An 8612-nucleotide genomic window follows, 5' to 3' on the forward strand; every position below is an offset into this window, starting at 1 on the left:
AGCACTCCTGAGCTTCATCCCGAACCAAATCATTGAGTCTGTCCTTAAATTCTACAAGGACGAGTCTGCAGATGTGTGGACTTCCTCAGAGCTACCCTGTGATGAAGAAGGCCCACTATTCTCACAATTTCTTCCTGAGAACATCAAGGAGTAAGTGACCCTTAAGAAAAACAACCTGATGATTGAGCTGACAGCCTCATACTACCTGGTCAACCTCAACACCTCAAACACCTCGGAGACCTGAGAGAATAAGTCTGAGCAGGGAACTATGTTGGCCAATCAAAGCTAGGCTCAGAGAGGCTCTGCCAAACACTCGGCTGAAGAGAGATGACCTCATGGAGGTCGCTCAGGCTGCTTTGTCAGCCTGCAGTCTCATATTTTAAAAGATCATGAACCATCTCAAGCCATCTGTGAGTTTTAAGCCAGGAGACAAAACTCCATACAGCATCAACATCCCCGTCAAGAGGGAAAAGACAGAGCCAGACAGAGAGCTGACCCAACTGGAACTGCAGATAGCAGCCAGAGAGAAGGTTAATATGGAGAAAACCAAGATGAAGAGAACAGGTTCATCTGTTGGCTCTGTAAACCCTTCAGGAAAAAGAACTTTCCCAAAAAGACAATACGCCCAAGCATCCACAGCTGTGGCTGAATGCAAAAAAGTTTGGCTTTTGTCAGCTTTAAAATGTGTTGTTGTTGTTGTTGTTGTTGTTGTTGTTGTTGTTCTGTTAAATCAACTTGTAAGACTTAGTACCCAATAAAAGTAAACTTTTTGTGTTGAAAAATAAAATAAATATATCTTAAACTGACTTACAGAGTTGTCCCCTGCATCTGGTACCCCTTGTAACAAACATAAACTTTAATAATTGATTACCACCAAGTCTATGCTAAATTTGGCTCCATCTGGTGGTTAAAAAGCAGAAAACTCTGATTGGTCTAACTACACTTTGTTCACCAGCTACTTCCTCAGGACACTAACCAAACTGGTCGGTGTAGCATAGCTAATGCTAACGTTTGTGTAACTATTTGAAAACAAAAAATACATGGTACTGGTGTGACATTCAGAAGTTTGAATAAAGTTTAAAATAATTGAAACTGTGAAAAATTCTAAAATTTAAGTTTGGAACAGAAAGACCTATTTTTTCACTGTTCTGGATACTTCAGAATAGCCACCTACTGTTGTCTCCAGGCGCAATCACTACAACAAATCATACCACTTTTGGACCTGACTGCAGAGGTGCATCACTGGAGAGGTCTGCAAAGGTAGGGGCCTGGCTGCTGAGTTCAGCAGCTGGACCCCTCTCCATTTTTTTGCAATGTCAAGATAGAGTTTGTATTCAAGCCTCTCTAATGCAACACATGTTGGAGGTTTTGTGTTTAACATGACATTTTACTGCTATAAATAAACTAATCTCATTTTGTTCAGTACCCTTTAGTTTGGCTTGCACCTGTGTTTGCAGATTAGAGTTTAAATTGCACCATAACTGTGCCTCTGTGAAATCAAGAGATGAAAAGGCTGCATTACAGGTTAATAAAAACAGTGACTACAGCTGCAGTCACACATTAAGGTTTAAAGGAAAGCACACTGTGTTGTTGAATATGTAAAAAATGATAAAAAAAAAAAAGAAATACCATACATCTTGTATTTTACTTTTTGTCGGATATTGTCAGTGCACAAATGAGCAGCCAGCTGTTTTGAGAAATATTGAAGCCATTTTTAGTCCATATTTATGAGCCACTTAAAGCACCTGTATAGAGATTTTAGCTGGTAATGAAACAGTTGGCTTCCTCCAGCAGGGACCTCCAGCGGGCATTGGGGCGGTTTGCAGCTGAGTGCGAAGCGGCCGGGATGAGAGTCAGTGCCTCCAAGTCTGAGGCCATGATTCTCTGCTGGAAAACGGTGGATTGCTCTCTCTCGGTGGGGAGCGAGACTTTGCTCCAAGTGGGGGAGTTTAAGTATCTCGGGGTCTTGTTTGCGAGTGGGGGTAAAATGGAATGCGAGATCCACAGGCGGATTGGTGCAGCGTCAGCAGTGATGCGGACATTGTATCGGACCATTGTGGTGAAGGGGGAGCTGAGCCGGAAGGTAAAGCTTTCGATTTACCAGTCGGTCTACGTTCCAACCTTCACCTATGGTCATGAGCTGTGGGTCATGACAGAAAAGATGAGATCACGGATACAAGCGGCTGAAATGAGTTTTCTGCGAAGGGTGTCTGGGCTCAGCCTTAGAGATAGGGTCAGGAGCTCGGACATCCGGAGGGAGCTCGGAGTAGAGCCGCTGCTCATCCGCGTCGAAAGGAGTCAGCTGAGGTGGTTCGGGCATCTGATAAGGATGCCTCCCGGACACCTCCCTTTAGAGGTGTTCCGGGCACGTCCAACTGGGAGAAGGCCCTGGGGTAGACCCAGAACGCGGTGGAGGGATTATGTCTCCCACCTGGAGCTGGAAAGTGTTGCTGGGGAGAGGGATGTCTGGGTCAATTTGCTTGGACTGCTACCCCCGCGACCCGACCCCGGATAAGCGGAAGGAAATGGATGGATGGATGGATGGATGGATGGATGGATGGATGGATGGATGGATGGATGGATGGATGAAACAGACTGACATGAACACTGATACCTATGTATGACCTACAAAAGCAACCAAGACCATCAGAGAGAGAACCAGGGTTCCCACTCTTTTCCAGCGATCATTTTCCAGGACATTTCCAGGACATTTTCATTGATGATCAAGCTGGTATGATAGTCTAAATTTAGTTCCTAATTTAGTTCCTAAATAGTCCAATATGTTCCCCTCAGTGGAAGTCTACATTGAAAGACATGTAGTCTATGGCTATCAATGAAATCATCTCTTACATATTTAAAAATTATGGCAAATTGATAATAGAATAATGCAACCACAGATGTACAGCACTTCACTTTATTAGTGCAACCAAGTAACAATGATGGGCAACATCTCAGCTTTCTCTTTTCACAAAAAAATATAAAATGAGCTAAGAAAAAAACAAAAGAGCCTGCAAAGGAATCAGGAAGCTGCCTTCCTGAAATAATTAAATAATAATAATGATCAGAGGATCAGTGCTTTAATGACCTAAATAGATCTGAATGACAAAAATGGCCACAAATGTTTCTGAACTCAACTGAACCTCAAAATATACCTGCTTAATCATGATATTCATCCTGCTAAGTGGTCGATATAAAACAAAGCAAATGTCACGTTTTTTTATTTGAGTTACCGGAAACTCTGAAAAAATCAACCGGTGTAAAGACGCACTCTGTATTTGAAGATCTCTCAGAGGTTTAGAAAAATGTAAACTGTCTTCCTGCATGGCGATGTCTATTATGATCAGTGATGTCTACAACGTGGAGTTTCTGTGCAGCTGTGTCGCTCTTTTTGTTCTGTTTGTTTTCACCATCAGGAGTTTGCACTCCTACTAGCTAGAGCAGGGGTTCTCAAACTTTTTGGAGCCAGGGACCCCTTCCAGGTGAGAAAACTGTCCAAGGCCCCCTCATAATTGTAACACAGATTAAGCACATTAGTGATGTGTCATGATCAAAAGCTGTGGCTCTGAGAGCCGATGCTTTATAGTGAATCAGAAGAGCCGGCTCTCATCGAGAGAGAGCCGGCTCCCAGTTTTTTCCTTTCGCTGCTTAGCCCTCACAGTGCTCAGCCCCAGCTCTGCTCACAGCAGAACTTTGTTTTGATTGGTCAGCATGGCGGCCATGCGCCCAATCACATGTGAGGATATAGGATACAGGTGATGGAGGGGAGGCTGTGTATCCTGGCTTCATCAGTTCCTTCAGAGAGAGTCTTCCTGAAGACCGGGCAATATTCACTGAGAGGAGAAATCGGATCAGCCCATCTTAGCTGAGGCATCAGATTTTTCTCAATGCCAACCTGCACTGAAGACATTGATAATGTTTGCTCCAGTTCGGTTCTGTTCACAACCCTAAATCTAACCCTATCCCTAATCACAACCCTAACCCTAGTCACAATCCTAACCCAACCCTAATCACAACCCTAACCCTAATCACAACCCTAACCCTAGTCACAACCCTAACCCAACCATAATCACAACCCTAAACCTAACCCTATCCCTAATCACAACCCTAACCCTAATCGGAACCCTAACCCAAGGTTAGGATTAGGGTTCGGGTTGTGATTAGGGTTGTGAATAGGGTTAGGGTACGGGTTAGGGAGTGATTAGGGTTAGGGTTATGATTAGTGTTAGGGTTAGGGTTGTGATTAGGGTTATGATTAGGGTTGTGATTAGGGTTAGGATGAGGGTTAGCGTTAGGATTAGGGTTAGGATTAGGGTTAGGATTATGATTAGGGTTAGGGTTATGATTAGGGTTAGAGTTATGATTAGGGTTAGGGTTGTAATTAGGGTTAGGGTTAGGATTATGATTAGGGTTAGGGTTATGATTAGGGTTAGAGTTATGATTAGGGTTAGGGTTGTGATTAGGGTTAGGCTTGTGATTAGGGTTAGGATTTGGGTTAGGGTTATGATTAGGGTTAGGGTTAGGGTCAGGTTTATGATTAGGGTTAGGGTTAGGATTAGGGTTAGGGTTAGGATAACGGTTATGATTAGGGTTAGGGTTAGGGTCAGGTTTATGATTAGGGTTAGGGTTAGGATAACGGTTATGATTAGGGTTAGGGTTAGGGTTAGGATTAGGGTTAGGGTTAGGATAACGGTTAGGATTAGGGTTAGAGTTAGGGTTAGGGTTAGAGTTATGATTAGGGTTAGGGTTGTAATTAGGGTTAGGGTTAGGGTTAGGATTAGGATTAGGGTTAGAATTAGGGTTAGGGTTGTGATTAGGGTTAGGGTTGTGATTAGGGTAAGGATTTGGGTTAGGGTTATGATTAGGGTTAGGGTTAGGATTAGGGTTAGGGTTGTGATTAGGGTTAGGGTTAGGGTTAGGGTTAGGGTTAGGGTTAGGCTTAGGGTTAGGGTTAGGGTTAGGGTTAGGGTTAGGCTTAGGGTTAGGGTTAGGATTAGGATTAGGGTTAGGGTTGTGATTAGGGTTAGGGTTGTGATGAGGGTTAGGGTTAGGGTTGTGATTAGGGTTAGGGTTAGGCTTAGGGTTAGGGTTAGGGTTATGGTTAGGCTTAGGGTTAGGGTTAGGATTAGGGTTAGGGTTAGGGTTAGGATTAGGGTTAGGGTTGTGATAAGGGTTAGGGTTGTGATGAGGGTTAGGGTTGTGATTAGGGTTAGGGTTAGGATTAGGGTTAGGATTGTGATAAGGGTTAGGGTTAGGGTTAGGGTTAGGATTAGGATTAGGGTTAGGGTTAGGGTTAGGATTAGGGTTAGGGTTAGGGTTAGGATTAGGGTTAGGATTGTGATTAGGGTTAGGGTTAGGGTTAGGATTAGGGTTAGGATTAGGGTCAGGGTTGTGATTAGGGTTAGGGTTAGGGTTAGGGTTAGGGTTAGGATTAGGGTTAGGGTTAGGGTTAGGGTTAGGATTAGGGTTAGGGTTAGGGTTAGGATTAGGGTTAGGGTTGTGATTAGGGTTAGGGTTAGGGTTAGGGTTAGGCTTAGGGTTAGGGTTAGGATTAGGGTTAGGGTTGTGATGAGGGTTAGGGTTAGGGTTGTGATTAGGGTTAGGGTTAGGCTTAGGGTTAGGGTTAGGGTTAGGCTTAGGGTTAGGGTTAGGGTTAGGGTTAGGATTAGGGTTAGGGTTAGGATTAGGGTTAGGGTTGTGATTAGGGTTAGGGTTAGGGTTAGGGTTAGGCTTAGGGTTAGGGTTAGGATTAGGGTTAGGGTTAGGGTTAGGATTAGGGTTAGGGTTGTGATTAGGGTTAGGGTTGTGATAAGGGTTAGGGTTAGGATTAGGGTTAGGGTTAGGGTTAGGATTAGGGTTAAGATTAGGGTTAGGGTTGTGATTAGGGTTAGGGTTAGGCTTAGGGTTAGGGTTAGGGTTAGGGTTAGGGTTAGGATTAGGGTTAGGGTTGTGATTAGGGTTAGGGTTGTGATGAGGGTTAGGGTTAGGGTTGTGAGTAGGGTTAGGTTTAGGATTAGGGTTAGGATTGTGATAAGGGTTATGGTTAGGATTAGGGTTAGGGTTAGGGTTAAGGTTAGGATTAGGGTTAGGGTTAGGGTTGTGATTAGGGTTAGGGTTAGGGTTAGGGTTGTGATTAGAGTTAGGGTTAGGGTTAGGGTTGTGATTAGGGTTAAGGTTAGGGTTAGGGTTGTGTTTAGGGTTAAGGTTAGGATTAGGGTTAGGGTTGTGATTAGGGTTAAGGTTAGGATTAGGGTTAGGGTTGTGATTAGGGTTAGGGTTAGGATAGGGTTAGGATTAGGGTTAGGATTAGGGTTAGGGTTGTGATTAGGATTAAGGTTAGGATTAGGGTTAGGGTTGTGATTAGGGTTAAGGTTAGGATTCGGGTTAGGGTTAGGTTTAAGGTTACGATTAGGGTTAGGGTTAGGGTTGTGATTAGGGTTAGGGTTAGGGTTAGGATTAGGGTTAGGATTAGGGTTAGGGTTGTGATGAGGGTTAGGGTTATGATTAGGGTTAGGGTTAGGGTTAGAACCAGAACTAAACTTAAGCAAACAGAACCAAACTCAAGCAAACAGAACCAGAACCAAACATAAGGGAACCCAACCAGACCTGAACCAGACCTGAACCAGACCTGAACCAGACCTGAACCGAACTGAACCGAACCAGAACTAATCCAGAACCGAACAAGAACTAATCCAGAACCGAACAAGAACTGAACCAGAAACGAACCAGAACCGAACTGAACCAAACCAAACCAGAACCTTACCAGAACCGAACCAGAACCGAACCAGAACCGAACCAGAACCGAACCAGAACAGTGCTAGAACCGAACCAGAGCCGAACCAGAGCCGAACCAGAACCGAACCAGAACCGAACCAGAACCAGAACCGTACAAGAACCGTACCAGAACCGAAACAGTACCGATCCGAACCGAACCAGAACCGAACCAGAACCGAACCAGAACCGAACCAGAACAGAGCCGTACCAGAACCGTACCAGAACTGAACCAGAACCCAACCGAACCAGAACCAAACACAAGGAAACAGAACCAGAACCAGAACCAAACTCAATCAAAAGGAGCCAAAACGAAACTTAAGCAAAAAGAACCAGAACCAAACACAAGCAAACAGAACTAGAACGAAACTCAAGCAAACAGAACCAGAACCAATTGTAGTAAACAGAAACAGAACCAACTCAAGCAAACAGAACCAGAACCAAACTCGAGCAAACAGAACCAGAACCAAACTCAAGCAAACAGAAGGTTAGGGTTGTGATTAGGGATAGGGTTAGGGTTGTGATTAGGGTTAGGCTTAGGGTTAGGGTTAGGGTTAGGTTTAGGATTAGGGTTAGGGTTAGGGTTGGGATTAGGGTTAGGGTTGTGATGAGGGTTAGGGTTAGGGTTGTGATTAGGGTTAGGGTTAGGCTTAGGGTTAGGGTTGTGATTAGGGTTAGGCTTAGGGTTAGGGTTAGGGTTAGGGTTAGGGTTAGGATTAGTGTTAGGGTTAGGGTTAGGATTAGGGTTAGGGTTGTGATTAGGGTTAGGGTTAGGGTTAGGGTTAGGCTTAGGGTTAGGGTTAGGATTAGGGTTAGGGTTAGGGTTAGGGTTAGGATTAGGGTTAGGTTTGTGATTAGGGTTAGGGTTGTGATAAGGGTTAGGGTTAGGATTAGGGTTAGGGTTAGGGTTAGGGTTAGGATTAGGGTTAAGATTAGGGTTAGGGTTGTGATTAGGGTTAGGGTTAGGCTTAGGGTTAGGGTTAGGGTTAGGGTTAGGGTTAGGATTAGGGTTAGGGTTGTGATTAGGGTTAGGGTTGTGATGAGGGTTAGGGTTAGGGTTGTGAGTAGGGTTAGGTTTAGGATTAGGGTTAGGATTGTGATAAGGGTTAAGGTTAGGATTAGGGTTAGGGTTAGGGTTAAGGTTAGGATTAGGGTTAGGGTTAGGGTTGTGATTAGGGTTAGGGTTAGGGTTAGGGTTGTGATTAGAGTTAGGGTTAGGGTTAGGATTAGGGTTAGGATTAGGGTTAGGGTTGTGATTAGGGTTAAGGTTAGGATTAGGGTTAGGGTTGTGTTTAGGGTTAAGGTTAGGATAGGGTTAGGATTAGGGTTAGGGTTGTGATTAGGGTTAAGGTTAGGATTAGGGTTAGGGTTGTGATTAGGGTTAGGGTTAGGATAGGGTTAGGATTAGGGTTAGGACTAGGGTTAGGGTTGTGATTAGGATTAAGGTTAGGATTAGGGTTAGAGTTGTGATTAGGGTTAAGGTTAGGATTCGGGTTAGGGTTGTGATTAGGGTTAGGGTTAGGATAGGGTTAGGATTAGGGTTAGGATTGTGATTAGGGTTAGGGTTAGGTTTAAGGTTACGATTAGGGTTAGGGTTAGGGTTGTGATTAGGGTTAGGGTTAGGGTTAGGATTAGGGTTAGGATTAGGGTTAGGGTTGTGATGAGGGTTAGGGTTATGATTAGGGTTAGGGTTAGGGTTAGGGTTAGGGTTAGGTTTAGGATTAGGGTTAGGGTTAGGGTTGGGATTAGGGTTAGGGTTGTGATGAGGGTTAGGGTTAGGGTTGTGATTAGGGTTAGGGTTAGGCTTAGGGTTAGGGTTGTGATTAGGGTTAGGCTTAGGGTTA

This window comes from Notolabrus celidotus, chromosome 16, assembly GCF_009762535.1.
Source record: "Notolabrus celidotus isolate fNotCel1 chromosome 16, fNotCel1.pri, whole genome shotgun sequence".
Lineage (NCBI taxonomy): Eukaryota > Metazoa > Chordata > Actinopteri > Labriformes > Labridae > Notolabrus > Notolabrus celidotus.